A 13,273-nucleotide genomic window follows, 5' to 3' on the forward strand; every position below is an offset into this window, starting at 1 on the left:
GCAAAAAAAAAACAACCATTGAATTAAAACAGTCAGCAACATTTGCCACGGAACACCCGTCTTAACATTCAGACACGTCATGAAGACAAATGTCAACAAAGAAAAGAAAAACAAAGTGGACTGTCATTGACATCAAACAAGATTGAAGACAGCTCCATATCCAAAAAACTAAGTTGAAAAAAAAAATAATTGGTCTATGAAATAAAACACACAAAAGAAAAATTCAACGAGATCACATTCAACCTATTGAGGAATACCAACTAAATTCAACAAGCGGCTTTCCAGTTAGGCCTGATTTATGCAACATACACAATAACACAACTAAAGAATCGGCAACGCCGAGGAACCTCAAACCTTTAACCCCTTGCTTCACAGGAAGTACCACGACAACCGAGAAACGAGGAAAAAAATGTGCGAGAAAAAGAGATAACATAAGTTACAGTGATGCCATCACATCTATCCTACAGTTAAAAATAAACTTCAAACCTGCATTTTCCTAGGAAAATTAAGAAAAAATGAAATCTCCAATAATTGGGGGGAAAAAACAAACAAAAAAACCACATAAGCTCAGACACCTGAAAGTATGCTTGAAGCATTGCAGCAAAGGTTTAAACTGTTGCTACAATGCGCCAAAGTCAGAGGCGCTTGCTGTGCAAAACACAGGACAAAACGAAACAAACAAAATAACCTAAAACAATTGAAAAACATTTTCCGGTTTGTTTACAGTTAAGTATCCGTCACAGAGGATTTTCTGTCTGGGTTCTCTCCCATATCTAGATGGCTGTCAACAGCTCAACCTGAACCTCAAGCCTTTGACGAATCTTTCTTTTCAACTTTCGTCAGGACGACCAGCCGCCCACCTCCACAGCCCAGTGTACTCACTGTCTGGGGGAGTACCAGTTTAGTCGCCGGTAACTCGACCCTGAAGCAGGTAGTACTGGATTACAGGTTAACCAGTAGCAGATTTAACAACCTGACCTGACCTTGTCGCAAAGCTTTAAACTGTTGCTACAATGCACCAAAGTCAGAGGTGCTTGCTGTGGAAAACAAAAGACAAGAAAAAACAAACAATACAATACAGTAACGTAAAACAACCGAAAAACATTGTGACGGATACGCAACTGTCCACAAACGGGACAGAGGATTTTCTGTCTGGGTTCTCTCCCATATCGAGATGGCTGTCAACGGCTCAACCTGAACCTCAAGCCTTTGACGAATCTTTCTTTTCAACTTTCGTCAGGACGACCAGCCGCCCACCTCCACAGCCCAGTGTATTCACTGTCTGGGGGAGTACCAGTTTAGTCGCCGGTAACTCGACCCTGAAGCAGGTAGTACTGGATTACAGGTTAACCAGTAGCAGATTTAACAACCTGACCTGACTGCCTGAGGGGGAAAAGAATGCAATGGCAAAAAAAAGAAACAACCATTGAATTAAAACAGTCAGCAACATTTGCCACGGAACACCCGTCTTAACATTCAGACACGTCATGAAGACAAATGTCAACAAAGAAAAGAAAAACAAAGTGGACTGTCATTGACATCAAACAAGATTGACGACAGCTCCATATCCAACAAACTAAGTTGAAAAAAAAAAAAAAGGTCTATGAAATAAAACACACAAAAGAAAAATTCAACGAGATCACATTCAACCTGTTGAGGAATACCAACTAAATTCAACAAGCGGCTTTCCAGTTAGGCCTGATTTATGCAACATACACAATAACACAACTAAAGAATCGGCAACGCCGAGAAACCTCAAACCTTTAACCCCTTGCTTCACAGGAAGTACCACGACAACCGAGAAACGAGGAAAAAAATGTGCGAGAAAAAGAGATAACATAACTTACAGTGATGCCATCACATCTATCCCACAGTTAAAAATAAACTTCAAACCTGCATTTTCCTAGGAAAATTAAGAAAAAATGAAATCTCCAATAATTGGGGGGAAAAAAACAAACAAAAAAACCACATAAGCTCAGACACCTGAAAGTATGCTTGAAGCATTGCAGCAAAGGTTTAAACTGTTGCTACAATGCGCCAAAGTCAGAGGCGCTTGCTGTGCAAAACACAGGACAAAACGAAACAAACAAAATAACCTAAAACAATTGAAAAACATTTTCCGGTTTGTTTACAGTTAAGTATCCGTCACAGAGGATTTTCTGTCTGGGTTCTCTCCCATATCTAGATGGCTGTCAACGACTCACCTGAACCTCAAGCCTTTGACGAATCTTTCTTTTCAACTTTCGTCAGGACGACCAGCCGCCCACCTCCACAGCCCAGTGTATTCACTGTCTGGGGGAGTACCAGTTTAGTCGCCGGTAACTCGACCCTGAAGCAGGTAGTACTGGATTACAGGTTAACCAGTAGCAGATTTAACAACCTGACCTGACCTTGTAGCAAAGCTTTAAACTGTTGCTACAATGCACCAAAGTCAGAGGTGCTTGCTGTGGAAAACAAAAGACAAGAAAAAACAAACAATACAATACAGTAACGTAAAACAACCGAAAAACATTGTGACGGATACGCAACTGTCCACAAACGGGACAGAGGATTTTCTGTCTGGGTTCTCTCCCATATCTAGATGGCTGTCAACGGCTCAACCTGAACCTCAAGCCTTTGACGAATCTTTCTTTTCAACTTTCGTCAGGACGACCAGCTGCCCACCTCCACAGCCCAGTGTACTCACTGTCTGGGGGAGTACCAGTTTAGTCGCCGGTAATTCGACCCTGAAGCAGGTAGTACTGGATTACAGGTTAACCAGTAGCAGATTTAACAACCTGACCTGACCTTGTAGCAAAGCTTTAAACTGTTGCTACAATGCACCAAAGTCAGAGGTGCTTGCTGTGGAAAACAAAAGACAAGAAAAAACAAACAATACAACACAGTAACGTAAAACAACCGAAAAACATTGTGACGGATACGCAACTGTCCACAAACGGGACAGAGGATTTTCTGTCTGGGTTCTCTCCCATATCGAGATGGCTGTCAACGGCTCAACCTGAACCTCAAGCCTTTGACGAATCTTTCTTTTCAACTTTCGTCAGGACGACCAGCCGCCCACCTCCACAGCCCAGTGTATTCACTGTCTGGGGGAGTACCAGTTTAGTCGCCGGTAACTCGACCCTGAAGCAGGTAGTACTGGATTACAGGTTAACCAGTAGCAGATTTAACAACCTGACCTGACCTTGTAGCAAAGCTTTAAACTGTTGCTACAATGCACCAAAGTCAGAGGTGCTTGCTGTGGAAAACAAAAGACAAGAAAAAACAAACAATACAATACAGTAACGTAAAACAACCGAAAAACATTGTGACGGATACGCAACTGTCCACAAACGGGACAGAGGATTTTCTGTCTGGGTTCTCTCCCATATCTAGATGGCTGTCAACGGCTCAACCTGAACCTCAAGCCTTTGACGAATCTTTCTTTTCAACTTTCGTCAGGACGACCAGCCGCCCACCTCCACAGCCCAGTGTACTCACTGTCTGGGGGAGTACCAGTTTAGTCGCCGGTAACTCGACCCTGAAGCAGGTAGTACTGGATTACAGGTTAACCAGTAGCAGATTTAACAACCTGACCTGACCTTGTAGCAAAGCTTTAAACTGTTGCTACAATGCACCAAAGTCAGAGGTGCTTGCTGTGGAAAACAAAAGACAAGAAAAAACAAACAATACAATACAGTAACGTAAAACAACCGAAAAACATTGTGACGGATACGCAACTGTCCACAAACGGGACAGAGGATTATCTGTCTGGGTTCTCTCCCATATCTAGATGGCTGTCAACGGCTCAACCTGAACCTCAAGCCTTTGACGAATCTTTCTTTTCAACTTTCGTCAGGACGACCAGCCGCCCACCTCCACAGCCCAGTGTATTCACTGTCTGGGGGAGTACAAGTTTAGTCGCCGGTAACTCGACCCTGAAGCAGGTAGTACTGGATTACAGGTTAACCAGTAGCAGATTTACCAACCTGACCTGACTGCCTGAGGGGGAAAAGAATGCAATGGCAAAAAAAAAAAAAAACAACCATTGAATTAAAACAGTCAGCAACATTTGCCACGGAACACCCGTTTAACATTCAGACACGTCATGAAGACAAATGTCAACAAAGAAAAGAAAAACAAAGTGGACTGTCATTGACATCAAACAAGATTGAAGACAGCTCCATATCCAACAAACTAAGTTGAAAAAAAAAAAAAAAAGGTCTATGAAATAAAACACACAAAAGAAAAATTCAACGAGATCACATTCAACCTATTGAGGAATACCAACTAAATTCAACAAGCGGCTTTCCAGTTAGGCCTGATTTATGCAACATACACAATAACACAACTAAAGAATCGGCAACGCCGAGAAACCTCAAACCTTTAACCCCTTGCTTCACAGGAAGTACCACGACAACCGAAAAATGAGGAAAAAAATGTGCGAGAAAAAGAGATAACATAAGTTACAGTGATGCCATCACATCTATCCTACAGTTAAAAATAAACTTCAAACCTGCATTTTCCTAGGAAAATTAAGAAAAAATGAAATCTCCAATAATTGGGGGGAAAAAACAAACAAAAAAACCACATAAGCTCAGACACCTGAAAGTATGCTTGAAGCATTGTAGCAAAGGTTTAAACTGTTGCTACAATGCGCCAAAGTCAGAGGCGCTTGCTGTGCAAAACACAGGACAAAACGAAACAAACAAAATAACCTAAAACAATTGAAAAACATTTTCCGGTTTGTTTACAGTTAAGTATCCGTCACAGAGGATTTTCTGTCTGGGTTCTCTCCCATATCGAGATGGCTGTCAACGACTCACCTGAACCTCAAGCCTTTGACGAATCTTTCTTTTCAACTTTCGTCAGGACGACCAGCCGCCCACCTCCACAGCCCAGTGTATTCACTGTCTGGGGGAGTACCAGTTTAGTCGCCGGTAACTCGACCCTGAAGCAGGTAGTACTGGATTACAGGTTAACCAGTAGCAGATTTAACAACCTGACCTGACCTTGTAGCAAAGCTTTAAACTGTTGCTACAATGCACCAAAGTCAGAGGTGCTTGCTGTGGAAAACAAAAGACAAGAAAAAACAAACAATACAATACAGTAACGTAAAACAACCGAAAAACATTGTGACGGATACGCAGCTGTCCACAAACGGGACAGAGGATTTTCTGTCTGGGTTCTCTCCCATATCTAGATGGCTGTCAACGGCTCAACCTGAACCTCAAGCCTTTGACGAATCTTTCTTTTCAACTTTCGTCAGGACGACCAGCCGCCCACCTCCACAGCCCAGTGTATTCACTGTCTGGGGGAGTACAAGTTTAGTCGCCGGTAACTCGACCCTGAAGCAGGTAGTACTGGATTACAGGTTAACCAGTAGCAGATTTACCAACCTGACCTGACTGCCTGAGGGGGAAAAGAATGCAATGGCAAAAAAAAAAAAAACAACCATTGAATTAAAACAGTCAGCAACATTTGCCACGGAACACCCGTTTAACATTCAGACACGTCATGAAGACAAATGTCAACAAAGAAAAGAAAAACAAAGTGGACTGTCATTGACATCAAACAAGATTGAAGACAGCTCCATATCCAACAAACTAAGTTGAAAAAAAAAAAATTGGTCTATGAAATAAAACACACAAAAGAAAAATGCAATGAGATCACATTCAACCTGTTGAGGAATACCAACTAAATTCAACAAGCGGCTTTCCAGTTAGGCCTGATTTATGTAACATACACAATAACACAACTAAAGAATCGGCAACGCCGAGGAACCTCAAACCTTTAACCCCTTGCTTCACAGGAAGTACCACGACAACCGAGAAACGAGGAAAAAAATGTGCGAGAAAAAGAGATAACATAAGTTACAGTGATGCCATCACATCTATCCTACAGTTAAAAATAAACTTCAAACCTGCATTTTCCTAGGAAAATTAAGAAAAAATGAAATCTCCAATAATTGGGGGGAAAAAACAAAAAAACCACATAAGCTCAGACACCTGAAAGTATGCTTGAAGCATTGTAGCAAAGGTTTAAACTGTTGCTACAATGCGCCAAAGTCAGAGGCGCTTGCTGTGCAAAACACAGGACAAAACGAAACAAACAAAATAACCTAAAACAATTGAAAAACATTTTCCGGTTTGTTTACAGTTAAGTATCCGTCACAGAGGATTTTCTGTCTGGGTTCTCTCCCATATCTAGATGGCTGTCAACGACTCACCTGAACCTCAAGCCTTTGACGAATCTTTCTTTTCAACTTTCGTCAGGACGACCAGCCGCCCACCTCCACAGCCCAGTGTATTCACTGTCTGGGGGAGTACCAGTTTAGTCGCCGGTAACTCGACCCTGAAGCAGGTAGTACTGGATTACAGGTTAACCAGTAGCAGATTTAACAACCTGACCTGACTGCCTGAGGGGGAAAAGAATGCAATGGCAAAAAAAAAAAAAAAAAACAACCATTGAATTAAAACAGTCAGCAACATTTGCCACGGAACACCCGTCTTAACATTCAGACACGTCAAGAAGAAAAATGTCAACAAAGAAAAGAAAAACAAAGTGGACTGTCATTGACATCAAACAAGATTGAAGACAGCTCCATATCCAACAAACTAAGTTGAAAAAAAAAATAATTGGTCCATGAAATAAAACACACAAAAGAAAAATTCAACGAGATCACATTCAACCTGTTGAGGAATACCAACTAAATTCAACAAGCGGCTTTCCAGTGACGCCTGATTTATGCAACATACACAATAACACAACTGAAGAATCGGCAACGCCGAGGAAAATCAAACCTTTAACCCCTTGCTTCACAGGAAGTACCACGACAACTGAGAAACGAGGAAAAAAATGTGCGAGAAAAAGAGATAACATAAGTTACAGTGATGCCATCACATCTATCCTACAGTTAAAAATAAACTTCAAACCTGCATTTTCCTAGGAAAATTAAGAAAAAATGAAATCTCCAATAATTGGGGGGAAAAAACAAACAAAAAAACCACATAAGCTCAGACACCTGAAAGTATGCTTGAAGCATTGCAGCAAAGGTTTAAACTGTTGCTACAATGCGCCAAAGTCAGAGGCGCTTGCTGTGCAAAACACAGGACAAAACGAAACAAACAAAATAACCTAAAACAATTGAAAAACATTTTCCGGTTTGTTTACAGTTAAGTATACGTCACAGAGGATTTTCTGTCTGGGTTCTCTCCCATATCTAGATGGCTGTCAACGACTCACCTGAACCTCAAGCCTTTGACGAATCTTTCTTTTCAACTTTCGTCAGGACGACCAGCCGCCCACCTCCACAGCCCAGTGTATTCACTGTCTGGGGGAGTACCAGTTTAGTCGCCGGTAACTCGACCCTGAAGCAGGTAGTACTGGATTACAGGTTAACCAGTAGCAGATTTAACAACCTGACCTGACCTTGTAGCAAAGCTTTAAACTGTTGCTACAATGCACCAAAGTCAGAGGTGCTTGCTGTGGAAAACAAAAGACAAGAAAAAACAAACAATACAATACAGTAACGTAAAACAACCGAAAAACATTGTGACGGATACGCAACTGTCCACAAACGGGACAGAGGATTTTCTGTCTGGGTTCTCTCCCATATCTAGATGGCTGTCAACGGCTCAACCTGAACCTCAAGCCTTTGACGAATCTTTCTTTTCAACTTTCGTCAGGACGACCAGCCGCCCACCTCCACAGCCCAGTGTATTCACTGTCTGGGAGAGTACCAGTTTAGTCGCCGGTAACTCGACCCTGAAGCAGGTAGTACTGGATTACAGGTTAACCAGTAGCAGATTTAACAACCTGACCTGACTGCCTGAGGGGGAAAAGAATGCAATGGCAAAAAAAAAAAAAAAAACAACCATTGAATTAAAACAGTCAGCAACATTTGCCACGGAACACCCGTCTTAACATTCAGACACGTCATGAAGACAAATGTCAACAAAGAAAAGAAAAACAAAGTGGACTGTCATTGACATCAAACAAGATTGAAGACAGCTCCATATCCAACAAACTAAGTTGAAAAAAAAAAAATTGGACTATGAAATAAAACACACAAAAGAAAAATTCAATGAGATCACATTCAACCTATTGAGGAATACCAACTAAATTCAACAAGCGGCTTTCCAGTTAAGGCTGATTTATGCAACATACACAATAACACAACTAAAGAATCGGCAACGCCGAGGAACCTCAAACCTTTAACCCCTTGCTTCACAGGAAGTACCACGACAACCGAGAAACGAGGAAAAAAATGTGCGAGAAAAAGAGATAACATAAGTTACAGTGATGCCATCACATCTGTCCTACAGTTAAAAATAAACTTCAAACCTGCAATTTCCTAGGTAAATTAAGAAAAAATGAAATCTCCAATAATTGGGGCGAAAAAACAAACAAAAAAACCACATAAGCTCAGACACCTGAAAGTATGCTTGAAGCATTGTAGCAAAGGTTTAAACTGTTGCTACAATGCGCCAAAGTCAGAGGCGCTTGCTGTGCAAAACACAGGACAAAACGAAACAAACAAAACAACAAAATATCCTAAAACAATTGAAAAACATTTTCCGGTTTGTTTACAGTTAAGTATCCGTCACAGAGAACCTCTGAGAGTATGAGAGTATCCTCATTCAGAACCCATTTCTCCTCACAGATGTCAGGGAATTCTCAAAGGAGGCCACACAGCACTTCAAGTGGGCAAATGCTGGGTCTCTTCAGATGGAACTGGTTGATCTCCAGGTGGATGTGGCCCTTAAAGAACAGTTCAGAGGAACCAACGCTGCAACTTTCTGGCTCCAAATGGTCTCGGAGATTGGTTTCCCATGTCTGGGGAAAATAGTCCTGCACATGCTGTCCATGTTTGGGTCAGCATACAGTTGTGAGGCAGCTTTCTCAACGATGAACATAGTTAAAACCAAATACCGTTCCAGATTCACCAACGAGCACCTCCAAATGTGCTTGAGAATGGCCCTGACACCATTCAGGCCTCATTTCAAAGCACTGGCAGGGCAAGCTGCAGCTCAGTTCTCCCACTGAGCAGGAGATTTAAGGGAGTGATGAAGACATGGAAAAAGTGTAAAAATGTTCAATTGCTTAACTTTTTTCAGATGAAGGTATTGTTAAAGAAGTATAAACATTGGTTCTGGTTCTTCAGTTAGAGATTATTCCACTGTTCCTTGTCTGTATGAAAGCCATTAAACCATTAAATGATATCTCAACCGTTTGGTAGAAGTCAATATTTTAAAAACCACAAGGTCTGTTGAAATTTTTAAAATTTATTTTGCTTATGACACCCCCATAGCCAAAAAAAAAAGTAAAAATTTCTCTACAGTTTTTGTCATGGTGGGGTAGTTAAAGGGTTAAATACCAGGGGTGTAACAATAACCGATTTTGGATCGGTTATCGTTTTGTAACATAAAAGATCCGAGTGGATCGGACCACGGCGCCAAGATCGGTTCAGATGCATAAAGAACGGTCCGATGGCCCGGATTTCTGCCCAAACATCGGTTTATTACATTCAAGTACATGTTGTGCCCAGTATGTATACAAAAACGCTGCCTCCAGTGCAAAATGGCGTATCACGTCGCTGCCATGTTACTGTTTTCTATTAAAGGAGCTGTATCATGCTTTTTTAGCTCGACCACACCCTAGAAATGGCATTAACATGGTAATAGTTTATTTTTGGTGCTAAGGAAAAGTCATTTTGTGTGAAAAAAAAAAGATTTTCTGGGGCTAATTCTGAAACCCGGAAGAGAAAACGCTCTGTTATAAGTCATAAGTTACAATGATGCCATCACATCCACCATATGCTTTCCAGAACCTTTAGTCTTAAAAATGAACTTCAAACTTGCATTTTCCTAGGAAAACTAAGCAAAATGCACAGTCCATTATTTGAAAAAAAACAAAAAAAAAAACACATAAGCTCAGACACCTGAAGGTTTGCTTGAAACATTGTAGCAAAGGTTTAAACTGTTGCTACAAAGTGGTTATTCACAGCTTGAACATGTAGATCACAGAAAAAAACAATTCAGGTGTCTAAAACCACTTTTAAACCCAAAACAACCTCCCTTAATGTACATTTCAGGCTATGTTAGCCTAGCTTAGCCTTACCTTCGGTGCATGTAACTGGGAGTTGGGCATTTCACGCTGTTTGGTCCCGTCGCAACTCTCGGATATGATTGGAGAATGTTCATTCTGAGGGCAGGGTTTTGCGAAGGTTGAAAAGCACGGTGAAAAAGCAGAAAAAGCTGTAAACTTCTGTGTGGCGAAGCAATGCTGCCATCTTCCGTCGATCATTTGAAAACTGGATGACGCAAGCATAGCACCAGAGCCTGGGATAAGGCGAGCCCATTTTGTAGGGGTGCTCATGCTGAAATATTTCAAGCACCACTAAAATAATTGGCAAAAACAGAAAAATATACATTGAAATTGTTGTTAATACTATTATTGTGACATACTTTCAGTATTAGTAGCAGTACAGACCAACTGTAAATATAAATGGTCCGAAGCATATCCCCCCCTCCCCCCCCGGCCGTTGTCAAGTAGTTTGCTCTTCATTCTCCATCCACCTGAGGTGTGTGTGAAAAGCAGCGTGGTGTCAAAGAGACTGAATATGAGTCAAATTCAGCTCTAAGTATTAATTTAATTTTGTTATTAAGTATTGTTTTTAGTTATGGTATTAACTTGTGTATTATTAACCAAAATTAAATGAGGAGAGGATGTTCCCTTTTTCTTTGCCTTTTTTTGGCACAAAGGACCATTTTACATCATGTTTTCAAGTAGAAGCTTTTTAATTCTACCCCTTCTCCAATATTCAACATTATATAATTGTGTCCTAATCCTATCAAAATGTTTAATAAAACATATCTGCATACCTATGCAGTAAGAATGTCATCTAATATAAATGCAATGTATAAAGATGCAATACAAACACATACATCTATATATATATATGTCAGCCAGAAGACGCCACACCCCTGCAGTTTCCTCACAGTTGATTTAACAGATCCTGGTGTAAATCACACTGAGGAGGTTACGGTTAGGACGGAGGCTCAGACACAGACAGCACAAGGAGGCGGATCTGGAAGTGTTAGTTTATTTATAGGTCCAGAAGTCGTTGAGTCCGGGCAGCAGGTCAGGTGGTTCGCAGTACCGAGGTGGTCCAAGCTGTGGTTCGGGGAAGCAGTCCAGGATCAGAGTTTAGTTGTCAGTCCGGGGCCGGCAGGCGGCTGGAGAGGCAGGAAGCTGTTCGGCGAGGCGGTGAGCAGAGTGGGACTCCAAACTGAGGACGAGGATAACAAAGTTAACACGAGTGACAACAAATGCTGAAACGTACAAGCGCACATCACACACAGGAGTAGATGTTACGATCCAGCGCTGACTTCCAGCCAGGATGACACTTAAATCATGACGGAGACGATAGCAGCTAAAAGTCATCCTGCTGATGACCTGGTCCCAGGCCTTTCCAGCACCACCCACCTGAAAAACAAAACAAGAAACCACCCAGCACCCCTAAGAGGACGATGATGTGTGGGACGTGACGGAGGCATCTCTAAAAACAAAGATTAAATATAAAAACATAAAATAAATCAGTGCAACAAGAGTTACAAAGTGTTGTCATTATGAATTGGAGAATATACTCACATTTATTACCTACTAGGCAACACAAAAACATGACATTATTCGCGAAGAATTGTATTTTTCAACTATATGGTGTCATTTTCACAAAAATCGTTCTGTTCTTGGGGCTTGTGTCATTTGGAATTGTTTCTACTTGGACAATTCACTTGTATTGCATATTTCAACAAGAAGGTAAAAAGTTTTTCAATGACAAACACCAACAAATGCAGAAGAATACTCAGAGAATAAAATGGAGGGCATGGGAATGACTTCTCCCCCAAAATGTAACACCAAACTATCAGCAGCTGGAGAGGGAGTGCACAGTGAAAATCCAGAGGGCATCAAGCCATATTTAAAGAGCTGAAATGTTACAGTTCAAAGGGGTTCTTGTAACGCCAGAAGAAAATAGCTGCCATGTGAATAGCTTCCACACCACCATCACATACACTGGTATGAAGAAGTGTCTGAACCTTTTGGAATTTCTCACATTTCTGCATAAAATCATCATCAAATGTGATCTGATCTTTGTCAAAATCACACAGATGAAAAAACAGTGTCTGCTTTAACTAAAACCACCCAAACATTTATAGGTTTTCATATTTTAATGAGGATAGCATGCAAACAATGACAGAAGGGGGAGGAATAAGTAACTGAACCATCACATTTAATATTTTGTGGCCCCGCTTTTGGCAGCAGTAACGTCAACCAGACGCTTCCTGTAGTTGCAGATCAGTCTGGCACATCGATCAGGACTAATATTGGCCCATTCGTCTTTACAAAACTGCTGTAGTTCAGTCAGATTCCTGGGATGTCTGGCATGAATCGCTGTCTTGAGGTCATGCCACAGCATTTCAATGGGGTTCAAGTCTGGACTTTGACTTGGCCACTCCAGAACGTGTATTTTGTTCTTCTGAAACCATTCTGAAGTTGATTTACTTTTGTGTTTTGAATCATTGTCATGTTGCAGCATCCATCCTCTTTTTAGCTTCAGCTGTCTGACGGACGGCCTCAGGTTTTCCTGCAAAACATCTTGATAAACTTTTGAATTCATTTTTTCCATTAATGATTGCAAGTTGTCCAGGCCCTGAGGCAGCAGAACAGCCCCAAACCATGATGCTCCCTCCACCATGCTTCACGCTGGGGATGAGGTGTTGATGTTGGTGAGCTGTTCCATTTTTCCTGCACACGACGTTGTGTGTTCCTCCCAAACAATTCAACTTTGGCTTCATTAGTCCACAACATATTTTGCGAAAAACTTCTGTGGAGTGTCCAAGTGCCTTTTTGGGAACATTAAAGGAGCAACAATGTTTTTTTAGACAGCAGTGGCTTCCTCTGTGGAGTCCTCCCATGAACATCATTCTTGGCCATTGTTTTACAATGTGCACAGAGATATTGGACTGTGCCAGTGATTTCTGTAAGTCTTTAGCAGACACTCTAGGGTTCTTTTTTACCTCTCTGAGTGTTCTGCGCTGAACTCTGCATTGAACTCATCTTTGGTGGACGGCCACTCCTTGGGAGAGAAGCAACAGTGCCAAACTCTGTCCATTTGTAGACAAAGTCTCTGACTGTCGATCGATGAACATTCAGACCTTTAGAGATGGTTTTGTATCCTTTCCCAGCTTTATACAAATCAAATATTCTTGATTGCAGGTCTTCAGACAGC

This window comes from Salarias fasciatus, chromosome 14 (genome assembly GCF_902148845.1).
Source record: "Salarias fasciatus chromosome 14, fSalaFa1.1, whole genome shotgun sequence".
In the NCBI taxonomy this organism is placed as follows: Eukaryota; Metazoa; Chordata; class Actinopteri; order Blenniiformes; family Blenniidae; genus Salarias; species Salarias fasciatus.